The sequence below is a fragment of the Macaca nemestrina genome, unplaced genomic scaffold, assembly GCF_043159975.1.
Source record: "Macaca nemestrina isolate mMacNem1 unplaced genomic scaffold, mMacNem.hap1 Scaffold_88, whole genome shotgun sequence".
Classification (NCBI taxonomy): Eukaryota; Metazoa; Chordata; class Mammalia; order Primates; family Cercopithecidae; genus Macaca; species Macaca nemestrina.
Window position 1 is genome coordinate 156,262 of NW_027257879.1, and position 17,933 is coordinate 174,194.

Here is a 17,933-nt window from a genome sequence, read left to right on the forward strand (position 1 = left end):
CCAGTAACGATGTTTTCATGTTTTCCGTAGCCATCTCATTCAGGATACTAAAATGATCTGTGACGACTTGATACTTAGTTATCTGTGATTTTCAGATAGATTTAACAAGGCTACCTGGCCAAGAAGGCCTCACCCTCCTGAACCTGGGCACCGGTGCCCCTACGTGCACCCGGGGCCTGGGGAGCGCAGTCTCCACCACCTCTCGCTCTTCAATGTTAAATGTCCTCCCGGAGCGCCTGCGTCGTGGGCCCAGGCTCGGCCCCTCCTGGAGAGCCCTTTCCACATTACAGGACAGGGGAAGCCCAGAGCCCGCGCTGCGGCGCCGCTGACGTCCGGGAGTCCCCGCTTCCTGGTCCTTCCCGTCCGCGGAGGCTGGCGGGGAGGGCCTGGGACCCATTTTAGTTTTCGGTTTTGTCACGAGCCGGAAGGCGACAGCACATGCGAGCGCAGGAAACCCTTTTTTAAAATCTTCCAACGGAAACGCGAGGGGCTGCCGGACTGCCTCGGAGACGCTAGGCGGGAACCCAGAGCACCCCTGCCGTTTCCCGCATTGCAGCAGCCGGGACCCCGCCCACGCCGCGGAGGGCCCGAGGCGACAGGAGGCCCGCCGGATCCCGGCCGTTTCTTCCTCGACAAGCTGGGGGGTGGCGTGGGGCGGAGTTGGGGGGCGGGGGCAACTTAAGAAGTGATCGCGCTGTACCCAGGATTCGGAGGGGAAGCCCGGCCCCATCCTACAGCTCAGAGGCAGAACGACCCCGGAAGGTGCTCCAGGCGACCCCCTCTACCAGGCTCAATTTAAAACATAAACCGGAGAGGGTGGAAAGCTCACTATTTTCCGAATGGAGGTTCCTATCGCCATGTTCCTTCCTCCTCCGCCCCACCCGGCAAGGACCCCGGGGCTGCCTTGCCGGCTCCCGCCGCCCCGCAGGTATCCCTGCCGCTCCCGGGCACGGGCTTCTCCCCAGTTCTTCCCATCGCTTCCCCGCTCTTCTCCCCAGTTCTTCCCATCGCTTCCCCACCTTTCCCCGGGTCCTCCCATCGCTTCCCCCTCTTCTGCCCGGTTCCCCCATCCCCTTTGCCCTGTTCTCCCCTTCTCCCTCTTCTCCCCTTCTCCGTCCGTCCCTCCCTCGCCGCCCGGAGGGGGGCGCGCACCTTGAGCATGTCCCCCGCTGGTCAGCACGCCGATGGCCTTGCCGGCCCCGGAGAGGTGCTCCAGGAACTTCCGCAAGGAGCCCTTGGGGGCCCGGGAGTCGTCCGCGTCCAAGGCGAGGAGGCCGAGGGCAGCCGCTAGTCCGGGTGCGCAGCAGGCAATGGATACCCTGCCGGCGCGCGCCCGACTCGGAAAAGCTGCCCCGCCCGCGCCCCCGCCCGGCCCTAGCGTCAAAGGGTCTTGACGGGCGGGGCCCAAGCGCACAAGAGGGGCTGCGGGGGTGGGGCGCGGCTAGGGGCAGGGGCAGGGGCAGGGAAAGGGGCAGAGAAAGGGGCAGGGGCTGGCCGGGGCCGGGTGTGGGCAGGAGGACTTACGCAGGGGTCGTCGTAGGTGGCTGCCGCGCTAGCGGTGGGTGAGGTCGCGGAGGCGGGGGTAGCACCACAAGTGGGCGGAGTCCCTGGGGGTGGGGCCGCGTTGCCGGTGCGCTAGCCTCGCGGGTGGGTTGGAGGACTCTGGTTGGGGCCTTTAGAGATGCCCGGAGCGCCACAGGTGGGGGCAGGGGCAGCGACCGGGGGAGGGGAGACCGCAGGGGGGCGGGGTCACATCGTTCGCTGGGCGGGCCAAGGCAGGGCGGAATAGAACGCCGGGAGCATCTCCCGGGGCGGGGGGCGGGGGGGGGCAAGGGAGACCGTGAGTGGGCGCGAACGCCGGGGCCGGTGGAAACCCCGCACTTGCGGGGAGCGCCGATGGCGGGGCGGGGTGGAATTGGGGCGTGGAGACCTCACCTGGACGCGGAGGCTCGCGGCAGGCCCGGTAGATCCGGCTGTTGTCAGCGCCGAGCCCGGCCGCGCGCACAGCTTCTTGTTGGCGGCAGGATTCCTCCTGGGGCTGCGCTAGGAGCCTCTGCGCGCGGCTTCCTCGATCCCCGCCACCACGTTTTCTCTGCAGCCTGAGGTCGGGAAGGACGCACGGAGAGTGGATCCTCCAGGTGGTGGGAAAAGCTGAGCGCGGCGAGCTTAGCTATGACGAAGCTGCGATTTCCCGGGTCCACGGGGTCTGTGGCGCTCCCGGGCCCCCAGCTCGTCCCGTGGGGAGAAGAATCCTTGGGGTGGGGGAGAGTATCGGGGCGCTACACTCAGAGACGCATGGGCGCGCGAAAGTCAGAGTGGGATAGGAGGAAGCGCAACGGGACTGAGCTGGCGGGGAGGCGGGACGACCCTTCCTCCCTACGGACAGGCGCGCTGCTGTACGCTGTGCCGACCTCGGCTGACTTCACCGGCCAACTCCACGTGCTGAAATACGCACATCCAAAGCGCTGTGCCAGTTGCCCATCCACAGCTTAACAGCCTGGTGCCAGTTACCTGCGATGGGACAGGGAGCAGCCCCTACAAAAGCACGGGCTTATGGGATCCCGGTTCCTTCAGTGCTCACCCCACGAAGAAAGGCTCCCAAACGGCCCCACTCGAGGGCTTTCCGGAGGATGGTCCTGCGCAGTGGGTGTTTGTTGAACAGATAGGAAACAACAAAAGAGACTAAGAAGAGGTTTGTTCTATGAACCCGGGAAAGTGAAGCAATCGCAAAGGAGAGTCTCACCAAAGGGCAATCCTGGGGAAAAGATGGAGAGGCATGGATTTTTCTTGGATGTGTGCCTCATCCTGGGGCTCATCCCGCTGAGCATCAAATATTCATTGCAAAAGAGGAAAAAAATATATATGCTGCAGACAATGCTGGATGGTCTAATCTCTCCCTTGGCCAGAATTAACGGCGAAATTCCTAACCCCTCGTGGTCCTCAGAATCACCTGTCCTATGCACACCCCCATTAAACCACTGAAGTCCAGTTTCTGGGAGCTCAGCCAGGAAATGTGTATTTTTAAACAAACCACCTAGGTTATCCTGATGAATGCAAAGTCAGAGAGCGCTGCTCTCAGGCAGTGAACCTCAGCATTATTCTATTAATTACAAGGGAGAGGCGAATCCTGGCTGTCTTAATTAAGGTGACAGTTGAGTGGCCTTTGCCTTCTGGCGGGCAGAAGAGCAGACCGAGGCTCTAAGCACCTGCACCCACAGTTGGGCTCAGGATCTGTGCTGGAGAATAGAAGGGCTAATTTAATTATTCATGCCTTTTTAGAGCATGTTACATGTGGAGAAGGTGGGCCACACTGAATTTTATTTTAGCCAAATACCCGTTATCTCCTTATACAATTGATATTTTTATATTGAACATTAGGGGATTGGTCATTTGTCATCAAATTGTCTGTAATACAGAAAATGATAGATACAACCTAACAGTTCAAACATGATGAGTTAAATAAATGATGGTAAAAATATGCGCTGCAATAATATTTAGTTGCTGTTACCGCTACAAAGATATGTGTCTACTGACATGGAAATATGTTCAGGACATACAAATAAGTGAAAAGGCAGGCCTAGACGCAGTGCGAGCCTGTGTGTGAGTGCGTGCGTGTGTGTGTGTGTGTGTGTGTGTGTGTGTGTGTGTGTGTGTGTCTGCATACATATGTAAATGTTTCTGAGCATTTTATTTCCTTTCTTTTGCTTAGTATAGGCAATGCCATTTTTCTCTGCGATGAACAGGTATTGTTTAGGGAATAGAAATAGCTAATGAAAAACAATAAAATTTAGAGTGTCAAGACCCCCAAGGTTACGGATTATGTTCAAAAGTTTGTCTGTGTATAAGGGCTGGGGTCAGGGTGGTCACTGACGGTCCTCACACATCTGTTCTTATGAGTTTGGCCCATTGCTCAGTCAGTCAGGGAATTAACATATATTAATATATACCTGTAGCAAAGATGGAAAAGAATAGCTATGGCTTTTTTTTTTTTTTTGAAAGTCATGTATTTCAATGTTGCTACAACTAGAGTTTTTTGTTTGTTTTTTTTTTTTAACTTTGGCCTTAGCAATGAATCTTCTAATTTAAGAGGAAGATATTACATGCCGTGCTGACCGTACAGCTTCCACCCAGTAGGACCTGAGGTGTGTGCTTGTTCTTTATTGTCCCTTGACAGATTACTCCAAAGGCCCACACCAGCACACACTTATACCCCAGGAATGATTACTCCTTGGGCCAGGAGTTCAGGCAGGCTTCACTGGGCCCTCTGCCCCAGGGGCTCTCCAGGGCTGCAGCAGGTGTCTGCCTAGGGCTGCTGTGTCTTCTGAAGGCTCAGGCTCATCAGGGGAGGAGCTGCTTCCATGCTCACTTCTGTGTTGCTGGCAGGATTCTGTTGCTTGCAGGCTGTTGGACTGAAGGCCCCAGTCTCTCTGTGGCATCAGCTTCAGGTTGCCCTCTGCCCTGGGCGGGTGACTGGCTTTGCCAGAACTAGCACCTACCAAGAGCCAGGGGGAGAGTTCCAGTGGACAGAACCTCAGCTCCTCCCAATCCAATCTCAGGAGAGACCGCCATCTCTTTTGCCTGGTTCTATTCATCAGAAGTGAGCCGCTGAGTCCAGCCCTCTTCTAGGGTCTGGCTGTGAACACTAGAGACAGCGGCCAATGGGAGCCACTTGGGAGGGTGGTGCTGCCTGGGACCTGCCTAGGACAAGGTGAAGGAGAACATGCATAGGGACAGCTGCCCTTCCCACTTCCCCTCAGTGGTGAGCGCAGGAGTTCCCGATGTGCCCTAAAGGAGTTCTGGCATCCCAGGAGGGAAGCAGCTACCAGCCATGAGGACACCATGACCCAGTGCCCCAGCATGTGGGGCTGCACATCCCAGGGCTACCTGAGCTGCAGCCTCTTCCCCTTCTCTGCTGTCTCGGCCTGTGCATGGAGTGGGCATCTCAAATCTGCAGGGGCCAAACTGAGCTCAGGCCTCTGCACCCCCCACACAACCCCCCATCGCTCAATCTTCCTTACCTCAGCTCCTGGTGACTCCATCCTCCCAGGGGCTCAGGCTGAAGCCTTGCAGTGCTCTTCCACCCTGGCATCTAAGTCCCTCAGGAAAGTCCCCATTGGCTCTTCATTGCATCTGGAGCCACTAGGGCCAGGCCACGACCTTTGACCTGGACCGGAACAGGCTCCCTCCTCATCCCCTGCTCTGCCCCAACCTCCACCCCACCTCCATGTCTCGGGTGTCCTCAGCTTCAAAGTCAGGGTGCACCTATCAGGATGTAATTCAGGCATCTTCTCTGCTGACTCGGAGTCACAGACCCCACACAAGCCACACTGGCCTGTCCTCTGGTCCCTTCAGATCCTGGTGCTGCCCAGAGGCCCATGCAGGCACCCGACAACCTCAGGCCTAGCCTGCTCTTTCCTCAACCCAGGCCCTCCTCTCCCTACCGACTCTGCCCACTTTCCACAGGTCTGTCCTGCAAGGTCTCCTGCACGGTGAGGCCTCCCCAGATCACCCTCTTAGAAATTTTGGGCTCCATGCACACTCCTGTTCCCTCCCTGCTGCTCTTAAAACATCCTCGTCAGTGTCACATATGGGGCATTTCACCTATCTGCTGGGCTTCTCGAAAGGTCCCCTGGCTGAACTGTGAATGCCGTGGATTCAGAGATCTTTCACTATTCCCTGCTGCAGTCCCAGGGCAACAGCAGAGCCCAGGACAGAGTGAACCTGTCATGGGTGCTGCTGAATGAATGAATGAAGGAGGGAGTGAGTGAGTGAGTGAGTGAGTGAAGGAGTAAATGAGTGAGTAAATGAGTGAATGGGTGAGTGAGTGAGTCAGTCAGTGAATGAGTGAGTGAGTGGATGAGGGAAGGAGAAATGAGTGAGTGAGTGGGTAAATGACTGAATGAGTGACCGTGAGTGAGTGAATGAATTGCCAAGGGAGTCAATGAGTGAATGAGTGAGTGAGTGAATGGGTGAGTGAATAAGTGAGTAAGTGAATGAATGAGCGTCTTAGTGAATGAGTGAGTGAATAAGCAAGTGAATAAGTGAGTGAATGAGTGAGTGACCGAGGGAATAAATGAGTGATGAGTGAGTGAGTGAGTGAATGAATGAGTGAGTGAGTGAATGAATGAGTGACTTAGTGAATGGGTGAGTGGGTGAATGAGTGAGTGAACAGATGAGTGGGTGAGTGAGTGAATGGGTGAGGGAAAGAGTGAGTGAATGAGTCAGTGAGCGAACAAGTGAATGAGGGAGTGAAGAATTGAGTGAGTGAATGAACAAGTGAGTGAGTGAATGAGTCAATAAATGAGTGAGTGTGTGAGTAAAGGATGAGTGAATGAGTGAGTGAAGAGGTGAATGAGTGAGTGAATGAGTGAATGATTTGAGTGAGTGAATGATTGAGTGAATGAATGAGGAAATGAGTGAGTGAGTGAATAAGTGAGTGAATGAGTGAGTGAATGAGTGAGTGAATGAGTGAATGGGTGAGTGAGTGAAAGGGTGAGTTAGGGAATGACTGAGTGAGTGAATGAGGGAATGAATGAGTGAATGAATGGGTGAGTGAATGAGTGAGTGAGTGAGTGAGTGAATGGGTCAGTGAATGAGTGAGTGAATGAGTAAATGAATGAGCAAGTGAGTAAAAGGGTGAGTGAATGAGTGAGTGAGCGAGTGAAGGAGTGAATGAGTGAATGAGTGAGTGAGTGAATGAGTTAACGAGTGAATGAATGAGTGAGTGGGTCGCTCAGAGGAGATGAGGACCGGAGTTGCCCTCTGACTGCTACAGTAGACAGGAGCTGAAGGAGTCTGAAGGGTGGGATGTGCTCACACGGTACATACACCCTGCTCCACACATCCCCAGAGAAACCTAGTCTCACCAGAGGGGTCGCTTGAGAATTATTAGTAACAACCTTTTTCCCAATATTTCATATATGCAGGATGATTTCTTACTTTCCTTGAAAATGCCAATCGTTTTTTGGACTTGGAATTCTCCACTGCTGGTCCACGCCACTGTATTCTCCCATAGGGGTATCCCCCGAGTTGGAGAAAGAGTCATTCCCAGGAATGGATAAAAGCCAGAAGGGCATCATCAGGTGGGGCACCTTCTCCTATCATCCTCCCCTTCCTGTCTGGGTTACCCTGAGTGACTTGGTTTGGAGGTCTACAAAATGCGGACATATCAAATTTAGATAAAAGCCTAAGCAGTTTAAGAGGTTGCAGTCCTAGCAGGAAGGTCTTTGGCTCCCGGCACCCTCCTCCTGTCCAGTCTCTGCTGGACCCAGGACTCTGACTCCACCTTCAGCCTTGGGGGTTTCCTCCCTTCCTTCCCAGCCACTGAGCCGGCTTGGGCTAATCTGCAACCGCAGAGGTGCAGCCCTCCTCCTTTCCTCCTGCCTCTTCCTCTCTTCTCACTTTCCTTCTGCTTCTTTCAGGACTTTGGAAAGTCCAAGAATAAGCAAAACTGTAGACCAGAAAACGCTGCCTTGAGCCCATTCCCCTCCCAGCAGCTTCCCTTCAGACTCCTTGATCTTTAAAACTTATTTTGCTTCGTATCTAGATGCTAAACTTTATATAGAAAGCAGGTGGGGTTGGTTTCTTGGCCGGGTACAGGGACTCACACCTATAACCCCAGCGCTTTAGAGGCCAAGGGGGAACGATTGCTTGAGGTCACATGTTTGAGACTAGCCTGGGCAACACAGGGAGACCTCGTCTCTACAAAAATTCAAAAAAAAAAAATTGCCTGGAGCGATGGCACATCTGTAGTCCCAGGTACTTGGGAGGTCGAGGCAGGAGGATCACTTGAACTCAGGAGTTTGAGATAACAGTGAGCTATGATTATATCACTGCACTCCAGCTTGAGTAAGAGAGTGAGACACTATCTCCTAAAAAAATAAAAATAAAAAGTGCTGGAGTCCAAGCCCACAGCCAATTGCGACATGTAGATCTTTTATTTTTATAATCCGCCTCTCTTGTCTAAGTGCCAAATGACACTTTCATTGTGTGCAACTACTTCCACTTTTGACTGGCTTCTCTTTCCTTATGTATTAAGAATCAGGTTGCATAGAGTTCTGAGAAAATAAAATAATAAATCAGCTGCGTGCCATGGCTCATGTCTATAATCTCAGCACTTTAGGAGGCTGACACAAGGATTGCTTGAGACCAGGAGTTTGAGACCCGCTTTGGCCACATAACGAGATCCTGTCTCTACAAAAAATAAAAATAAAACGTTAGCAGGACATGGTGGCACACCTGTAGTCCCAGCTACTCAGGTGGCGGAGGCCTGAGGATTGGCTCGAGCCTGGGAGGTTGAGACTGCAGTGAGCCGTGATCATACTACTACACTTTGGCCTGAGTGACACAGTGAGACTCTATTTCTAAATAAATAAATAGTATAATATAATATAATATAATATAATATAATATAATATAATATAATATAGTATAGTTTAAAAACAGATGGAAGTTTCCCAAGACTTTGATGCAGAAACAGGTTGCCCTGAACCAATTAAAATTAATGTCCAAAAACCGGAAAGAAATGAAAAAAGAAGTTGGATTATTTCTGTAAAGTATGAGGCCACTACAAGTTTTACTTTCTCTAGGACATTTTCTCAGTGGTGTCAACTGAAGTCCACTTCACAGAATGACTTCATCTCCTGAGCACATTGGAGAACGATGATTAAAGAGACTTCCTGGCACTCCCGATATTTTTAGTGTCACATGGAAGCAGCAAGAGTCATATGTGTGAAATAGGTGGTATTAAAAGCGGAAGACATTGGTTTGTTCTTTCATGAACATCATCGGAACATTTCTCTAACGACTAGCGTTATGTCAGAAAATGGGGAGAGAGAGATGGTTGTTTATTGGCAAATAAGTTACATAAATTTCCCAGTTAGAAAAACAATCATGATTTTAGCCTTGTCAGATGAAGTCAGATATGCCCTATGCTTCAGTTATGGAATGCTACCTCTGAATATGGATTGACAAGTATCTTCCACAGACCTGTGATCTGTCGCTGTGTATAAGCTTGAATTCATAACTACCAGTCCTTGAAGCTCCCTTGCTTCCTGCACTGAACTGAAGTGGCTCCCAACTGAGGCATTCAAGGGAAAACTCACTGAAATATTTGAAACCACTGCCATGAACAAGAATGCTCTTCCTGTATGCTAGGATGTACATCCAGAGGGTTATCTCGTTAGTTGTATATGCCAGCATCCCGCAGGATCTTTTACCTTTTTTGGGTGTGAACTTCGAGATTCTGATGTAAGCTGCAGACCTCTTCCTCTTCCAGGCGGGTTGGAGGAGAAGGCTGTACTGGAGGGGAAGGCTGGGCTGGAGGAAAAGAGTGGGCAGGAGGGAAGGGTGGGCTGGAGGGAAAGGGTGGGCTGGAGGAAAATGGTGGGCAGGAGGGGAGAGAGGGAACCTGTGGTCTTCCTCAGGTTGCAAGAGAAAGAGAGCAGATGGGGAAGGATCAGTTACGTCTTCATCTCACATGCGGTAAATCAGTCCTCTACATAAGCCTTTATATAAGATAAGGTGAACATAGACCAGCTTCCTGTGGAGATGTAGCTATCTGCAGCTATCTGCTTAGGAACAAAAGGAAATGCAGTTTCTTGCATGATTCAGCTTCCAACTTAATGATTTTTTTCCGTTTTGGCTGTGAGTTGGGGTCCCGAGGCTTTATTTTTCCCTGTGCACTATATTGTATGTGAAAATTGTTGTTTGGGACCTAAAGTTGTTTACTTACTCCACCTGCATCCGTTAGCTCCATTTCCATTTGGAGTGGCTTCTGGAAGGCTGGAATTGAAATCCACCAGTGCCCATTTCAAGGTGTTCCCAACATTGCCTGGGAACAAGGAGCCCGGATACGCTTCCCTGTGGATGCAGGTCAGTCATCATAACGCACAGAGATAGCGTTGACCTCAGCCTGGAGCCATTGTCCTGAAAGGGGATTCTTCTCAGCTCGGGCCCGAGACTGATCCCTGAGAAGCGGCCGCTCCATCCCTGAACCCTTCCTGCTTATGTCTCCTTACTTCCTAGTGATCACGGCATTCAGGCTCAGAATGCCGCAGGCCTATCCCACTGGAAGCTGCCAAGGTGCCTCCTGCCACTCAGGACGCCCGGCACAGCAGCAGGATCAAGGGACCAGCAGGGAAGAGGCTGCAGTGATTTGGGGGAACAGCCCAAAAATCACCTGGAGCCTGGTGGCAGGTGGTCCCACCTCCTCCCCAATATTAGGTCCCAGAGAAAATGACAATATGAGCAGCTCATGTCACCATTATTAGCAGAGTCTTTTTATTCTTTCCTTAATTTTTTGCCATTAAATGGAGCTCTATAGGCCCATTTTCTTTTTTCTTTTTTTTTTTTTTTTAGACAGAGTCTTGTTCTGTTGCGCAGGCTGGAGTGCAGTGAAGCGATATTGGCTCACTACAAGCTCGGCCTCCCGGGTTCACGCCATTCTCCTGCCTCAGCCTCCCGAGTAGCTGGGACTACAGGGCCCCATCACCATGCATGGCTAATTTTTTGTATTTTTAGTAGAGATGGTGTTTCACTGTGTTAGCCAGGATGGTCTCGATCTCCTGACCTCGTGATCCACTTGCCTCAGCCTCCCAAAGTGCTGGGATTACAGGCATGAGCCACCCCACCAGGCCTATAGGCCCATTTTCTGCTTTTAATGCCACCAGTACATGAAATTCCAGAGCTGCTTCTGTGAAACATACTTTCATTTTCATTATTTTATTATTCATTACATTAATTCTAGTATTTTATTCTCTTTGTTTTTTTAAGAAGAACTTCAGCGAGAGAGGGGCTATCCCTGCTGCCTTGTGGCTGCAGAAGGAGAGAGAAGGAGCCTCTCCTAAAAAGGGTTTCATGAAAGCCCTGAGGCGAGATACTCACTTCAGAGGGTTCAGGACAAGGACACTCACTTTGTTCTGTGCGGTGTGGAGACACGGGTGAGCGTTCCTCAGTGACACCAACTGGTTCCCTCTTGTCCTCAGCTGCCAGTGCCCTGGGACATGTCATTTGGACAAAACCATTTTCCATGTCCTGCCATCCATTCCACGGAGGCAGGAGAAAAGGGTCTGGAGGCAGGAACATAAGGCCGATTCACCTTGACTTCCGAGAACGAAATCAAATGGAAACTCTTGCGGTATGACAAGAAATATCCTCTCCATTTACACAGGGCTTACACCGAGTACATGACTTTGTAATTTTACTTCATCCTCTTCATTTACGTAGGGTACACACCAAGTAACCAATGGAAACCTCGAGAGGGGATTTAAGCCCTAGAAACTTCAGTAACGGGCCCCCTGTGCTCAGGCGCTCTCACCCTGTGGAGCGTGCTTTCATTTTCCGTAAATGTCTGCTTTGCTGCTTCATTCTTTCCTTGCTCCATTTTTGCATTGCGTCCAATTCTTGGTTCAAGGCACCAACAACCTGGACACTTTCAACCAGTGACATTATCTTAATATCTTGTTTTAAAACTGAATTCTGTTTTTCATCTGTTCACCTAGTTTTTAGAAAATAACAATGAAATACCAATTGGAGCTTACCACAGCTTAATAGGAGGGTCACTATGAGCTATACAACAGGTTTGATGTTTAAAAGTTTGCAACATTTTTTATTGCTCTTTCATTTACAAACTACAGTAAACATTTAGTTTTTTATGTTTAATTATGAAATATATGACACCTAAGAGTCTATAAAATTTGGCTGGGCATGGTGGCTCATGTCTGTAAGCCCAGCACTTTCGGAGGCTGAGGCAGGTGGATCATTTGAGGTCAGGTGTTCAAGACCAGCCTGGCCAATGTGGTGAAACCCGTCTCTACTAAAAAAATACAAAAAGTTAGCTGAGCATCATGGCAGGCACCTGTGATCCCAGCTACTCGGGAGGCTGAGGTGGGAGAGTTGTTTGAACCCAGGAGATAGAAGTTGCAGCAAGCCGAGATCGTGCCATTAAACTCTAGCCTGGGCTACATGAGCAAAACTCCGCCTCAAAAGCAAACAAACAAACAAAACTGAATGCATAATCTGATAGATTAATAATTGTGCTGATGTCATCATGCATCAGCATCGAGTGTCTTGAAAGGCTACAATACGCCCTTCTTTGATCACCTGGGTCTCCCTTCTTCACCCAGACATAGGACTAATGTGTTAATGTTTGTCTTGCTTTTCATAAGTTATATCATTTCTCTGTATATTATTCAGCCATGTCATATGTTATAGTTTGTGAACTGTATATGGAATAGCAGTGTATTTTTCAGTAATTTCCTTTGTTCACTGTAATTTTTCATTGCTGATGCTTCTAACGGCAGTTCATTTTCACAGCTGTATCATATTCCACAATGTGACTATGCCAGCTTTTTTCCTTGATAGAGATGTATTTGGGTGGCTTTCAAGTGTTTTCTATGTCTACAATCACTGCCTAAATATTCTTGCCCCGTATGTGTCTCTTGGAGAAGGCAGTGCAAAGGCATTTCTGGGGCAGACATGCCTGAGAAGGCAAGTGTGAGGCCACAGAGGGGCGTGTCTAGCTTTTTATGAAATACAGTCTCTTAACGGGAGCAACAGCAGTGGATACTTTGCCAGCAGCTGATCTTTTCCACATTTTGGATTTTTGTGGCTCTGCTCAATTTGTTTCTTGAATTATTGGATGTATCCACAGTACTTTGTTTACTTATGTTTTGTAACTTTTTGCACAGGGACTTATCTTTCTTGGAATTTTAAGTGGGGAGATATTTTGAGGACAGGGTTGCATTGTTTCAGCAAAGATGTTCACTCACATGGGGTAGAGGTGAAGTTAGCAGCCGCCTGGTGCCACGTCGATTTGACCCATGCTCTCGAGGTCTTCCAGCATGAACTCCTGGAGGACTGTTTCTCATCGGTTCTCAGGGTCAGTGGTTTTCCCTCCACCCAGCACCAATGCAGGGACAGCTGCTCTCCTTGCTGCTCCTGCTCTGAGGTGGGCTTTTATTTTAAGTCTAAGATGTCAGATTTCTGACCTCATTTTGGAGAGACATCCGGTTTTGTTTCTGATGCCCCATCCTCTGTGCAACTGTCTAAACAGAAAAATAAATTCCACTTTGGTTCCCGCCAATTCCTTATCGACTGCTGTGGATTCCATCCTTCAATGCCAGCCCAGTAATGCACTTACAAAGATGCATTTTTGTAGGTTTTACCCAACATCTCAGTTGTTTTCGTTGGGAAAGCTATTTAGTGTCCCTTATGTTGAAAGTTGGAAGCGCCTGGCAACACTATAGGTGAGAGAGCTGCTCTTCCCCCTTTTCATCATCTTCACGCTGGGTCCAGGCCTTCTTCACTCTGTGATTAAGATGCCACAATGGGCCGGGCATGGTGGCTCATGCCTGTAATCTTAGCACTTTAGGAGGCCAAGGTGGGTGAATCACCCGAGGCCAGGGGTTCAAGACCAACCTTGCCAACATGGTGAAACTCCGTCTCTACTAAGAGTACCAAAAATTAGCCCGGCATGGCGGTGGGTGCCTGTAATCCCAGCTACTCTGGAAGCTGAGGCAGGAGAATCGCTTGAACCCAGGAAGTGGAGGTTGCAGTGAGCTGAGATCACGCCATTGCACTTCAGCCTGGGCAACAGAGTGAGACTCCATCTCAAAATAAATAAATAAACAAAAAAATAAATAGCTGCTATGGCCTCTGAGCTGCTTGCTCTGCCTCTGGCATCCATTCTCATGCCCCACATTAGCAGAGATGCACTCACACCCAGTGGGAAGGCAGGGCGACTGAAGGACTGTTATTATTAACAAGAAAGATAAAATAATTCTGAGGATAATGTATAATTCTGTTTCCTAGAAATATAAAAATGCTCTGATAAATTATTAGAATTAACAAAATTCAGTTTAGCACTCATGTTCCAAATGATCACCAACTTTAATATGCCAACAGTAGCAAGACTAAATAATAAGAGGGAGTGAGGGGGTTCACTCACAAGGGCCAGGCCTCTGCAGAGAGGGCAAGAAGGTCGACTCACTCTGCAGCTTCCTGGCCCATCATCGTTTTCCATGGTGAGAGGCTTATGGGGCCTGGCCCTCCCTCTCCTGCCTGGGGCCTCCAGCTTATTCTCAGGGCTGGGCAAGGAATAAGCCCCATTTAGCTCATTTCCTCACTTGACCTTCTTCTGGACTAGAAATGCATTTGCTTTCCGAGTGCTCATCAGGGAGCCGCACATAGAAGCCCTTGTTTTCTCCCCACTGCTGACTGATTCTGGGTTCGAAAATGCCCCCATTCCCCTGACTCCTTGGACACTGCATCTTTGGCTTTCACTCCAAGATTTTGATCTCAGTTAAGGATTCAGAAACTCTCTTTTTAAACTTTATTCTCAGATTGGTTTTCTAAAAGTCAGGCCAAAAAAAAAAAAAAAAAAAAAAGACACGTAAAGTGGGTGAGTCAAGTGTGAGTGTAAAGTTCCGAGGATGATGCCGAGCATACACGAACCTCTGTGAGGGCGGCGTCTGTGCTCAGGAGTCATGTTCATCCCAGAGCTTCCCAGGACACAGACCTAAACAAAAGAAAAAAAAGGAGGATAACAGAAGTAAATGCTAAGATTCTCCATAAAATCCCATTTTTTTGGTGAATGGGGTTTTCCCTTAATTTCTAGGCATTTGGCATCATGGAAATAGAACAGCAGCATCTTATACCTGCATGGCCGAGCTTTTTCAGGTGGGCAGAATAAACCAGGACAGTATACAGATCAGAGGGCAGGTTGGCAGGTGTGGATGACCACAGAGGATGTGGGATGATCCTAAGGGGCCTTTCTACCATGATGTGTATGGGATGCAGGGAGGGGACAGAGAAGCAGGCAGGGAGACAGGGGGCGGGGGAGAGTGGGAGAGAGAGAGAGAGAGAGAAAGGGGGAGATAGAGAGGGAGAAAGGGAGGGAGGGAGAGAGAGAGAGAGGGAGAGAGAGAGAAAGGCATGGATAGAGGGATGGAGGGAAGGACATAGAGAGGGAGAAAGAGAGAGGGAGAGAGAGAGGGAGAGAGGACCAATTCACCACTTTTGTCCAAAAAACAAGGCCAAAGGTCTGGAGCCCGAGCGTACCTTCTCTAAAGGGTTTTGGAGCATATTGTTTTTAATTCCCTTATTCCTGCAGCTCTTCTAGAATATGACCATCTTCTGACTGTTCTATTCTTTTCTTTCTTTTTTTCTTTTATTAAATACACTCCTACAATTTGAGCTTGTTTTCCTATCTTCTTAGCTATATCCTGGCAACATTCCAGGAATGAGTCTAATTTTATTGTTTTATTTATTTATTTAAACATTTTGCTTTTTCTTTAAGAAAGATTCTAGAAGTGGAATTTCTGGCCCATGGATGCAATTGTGAGGACATTTGTGAAGCTCTTGTCCAATGCCAGTCCAGAAGGCTGGTCCCGAGAAGGCTCCTTGAGAAAGAGGGGGTCTGCTGCACGGCTCCCGGTAGGCACCTGTGCCATTGATCTGGGTTGGCAGGATCCATGCTCCACAGGTGGCCTCACAGCCTGGGACCTGGGTGTCCTAGAAGAGCCCTGTGGTCCTACTTTGCCCCTCCTGCCACTGTTCCTTCTTCCCTGATGTCATTCTGCTTCTAGGAGGACTTCCTTTTGGTTCCTGTGACCTGGCCTTCTGTTTGATTCGTTACTGAGCAGTCTTAGTTCATTCAGGCTGCTAAGACAAAGTGCCATAGACTGGGAGGTTTATTTTATTTATAATTCATTTATTTATTTATTTATTTATTTATTTTGAAACGGAGCCTTGCTCTGTTGCCCAGGAAGGAGAGCAGTGCTGTGATCTCAGTTCACTGCAAGTTCCAAATCCCGAGTTCCAGTGATTTTCCTGCCTCAGCCTACCGAGTAGCTGGGACTACAGGTGCCCACAATAATACCTGGCATTTTCTGTCTTTTTTTGTATTATTAGTAGACATTTGGTTTCGTCATGTTGGCCAGGGTGGTCTCGATCTCTTGACCTCTTGATCCACTTGGCTTAGCCTTCCAAAGTGCTGTGATTACAGGCGTCAGCCACCGCACCTGGCCTAGACTGGGTGATTTATGAAAAACGGATACTGATTTCTCACAGGCTGGAGGCTGCAAGTCCAAGGTCAATGGAATGGCAGACTTAGCATCTAGCGAGGGCTGCTTTCTGCTTCATCGAAGGAACCATCTCACAACACCCTCCCATGGTTAAGGAGCAGGCCAGCTTACCGGGGTCTCTTTCACAAATCTCATTCTGGCTCCCAGAAGCCAGGGGGGTGGGCCGGGGGTGGCGGCTGGGAGCCCGATCACGGGGGGTGCCTGTACCCCTGGCGATGGGGCTCCCAGAAGCCAGGGGGGCGGGCCGGGGGTGGCGGCTGGGAGACCCATCGCGGGAGGTGCCGGCACCCCCGGCCATGGGGCTCCCAGAAGCCAGGGCGGCGGGTCGGGGGTGGCGGCTGGGAGCCCGATCGCGGGGCGTGCCTGACCCCCCGGCGATGGGGCTCCCAGAAGCCAGGGCGGCGGGTCGGGGGTGGCGGCTGGGAGCCCGATCGCGGGGAGTGCCTGACTCCCCCGCGATGGGGCTCCCAGAAGCCAGGGGGGCCGTCCGGGGGTGGCTCCTCGCAACCTGATCTGGATATTTGGAAGAGTATCACAAGGGGTTGTCCAGTGTCTGTGATACTGAGATTAATATCTGTCTCTCGGCCTTGGAATATTGAGAGGGATGAAACACGGTGAATGTCCACCCTGTGCCACATGGCGAGTAATATCGGCCTGTCCCCTCCATGGATATTAGGAACAATATCCCAGACTGGGTGTACGCCTCCTGCTGTACAGAGTGCAATATCATCCTCTCCCTCCCAGGATAGTAATTACAATATCACTGGGCGGGAGCACACAGCCTGCGAATTATTATCATCCTCTCCAACTCCGTATACTAGGAACTATATCTCAGAAAACTGTACCCTCAGTGCCATATTCGGACTGATAGCAAAGGCTTCTTCCGGGAATATTAGGAGCAATATTACCGCGTAGCTATCCATCCATTGCTGTAATTGGAGTCATGTGATACTCTACCCCCGTTTATATTAGGATCAGTGTCACGTGGTGAGTGTACACCTACTGCGATATTAAAACTAAAGTCCTGCTTTCCGACCCTGGATATTAAGAACAGCATCACAAGTAGGTTTACACTTCCTGTGGAATGAGGAATAATAATATGATTATTAATCATCAATGATCGATTTTAATAATTAGCAATGATACTAAAAATTCATAAGATACCATTATTAATTATGGATAATGATTTTCAATACATGATTATGCCTGCTTTCAATTAATTATTAATATTAATGTCATCAAATAATATTATTAGTTCCTAATACTAATCATTATTGTATTCCCAGCATCACTGCGTATTGATTTAAATCATATTAATTGCTCATATCATAATATTATTATTAATAGTGATATTACTAATCATTATGATTACAAATCGTTAACCTTTGAAACCAGTATTCATTTTTACTCTCTTTATAGTGATCATTAATATCAATAATTATTATTAATATTCATATAATTATGAATATTAATGAGTAATAGACTTGCTCCCGATGTAAACCCGGGAGAGGACGATGTTAATTTCTATATCACAGACGGTGTACACCCCCCGTGACAGAGTTTCCAACTTCTGCTTGGGAGAGGAGGATATGACAATCAGTGTCACTGGAAGTAGAAACAACGGTGGGATACTGTTCTGAATATTGAGGGAGGAAGAGGCTGATGTGACTCCTAATAGAGAGGGGGTTACTCCCTCTGAGGGTGTGCACACTGGGGGTGTACAATCGTCTGAGAAGGAGTTGAAAATTTTCCGATGGGGAGATGATATTACTCAGAATATGAGAAAGAGGCTTTGGGTCCACAAGGCTCCCAGAAGCCAGGGGGGCGGGCCGGGGGTGGCGGCTGGGA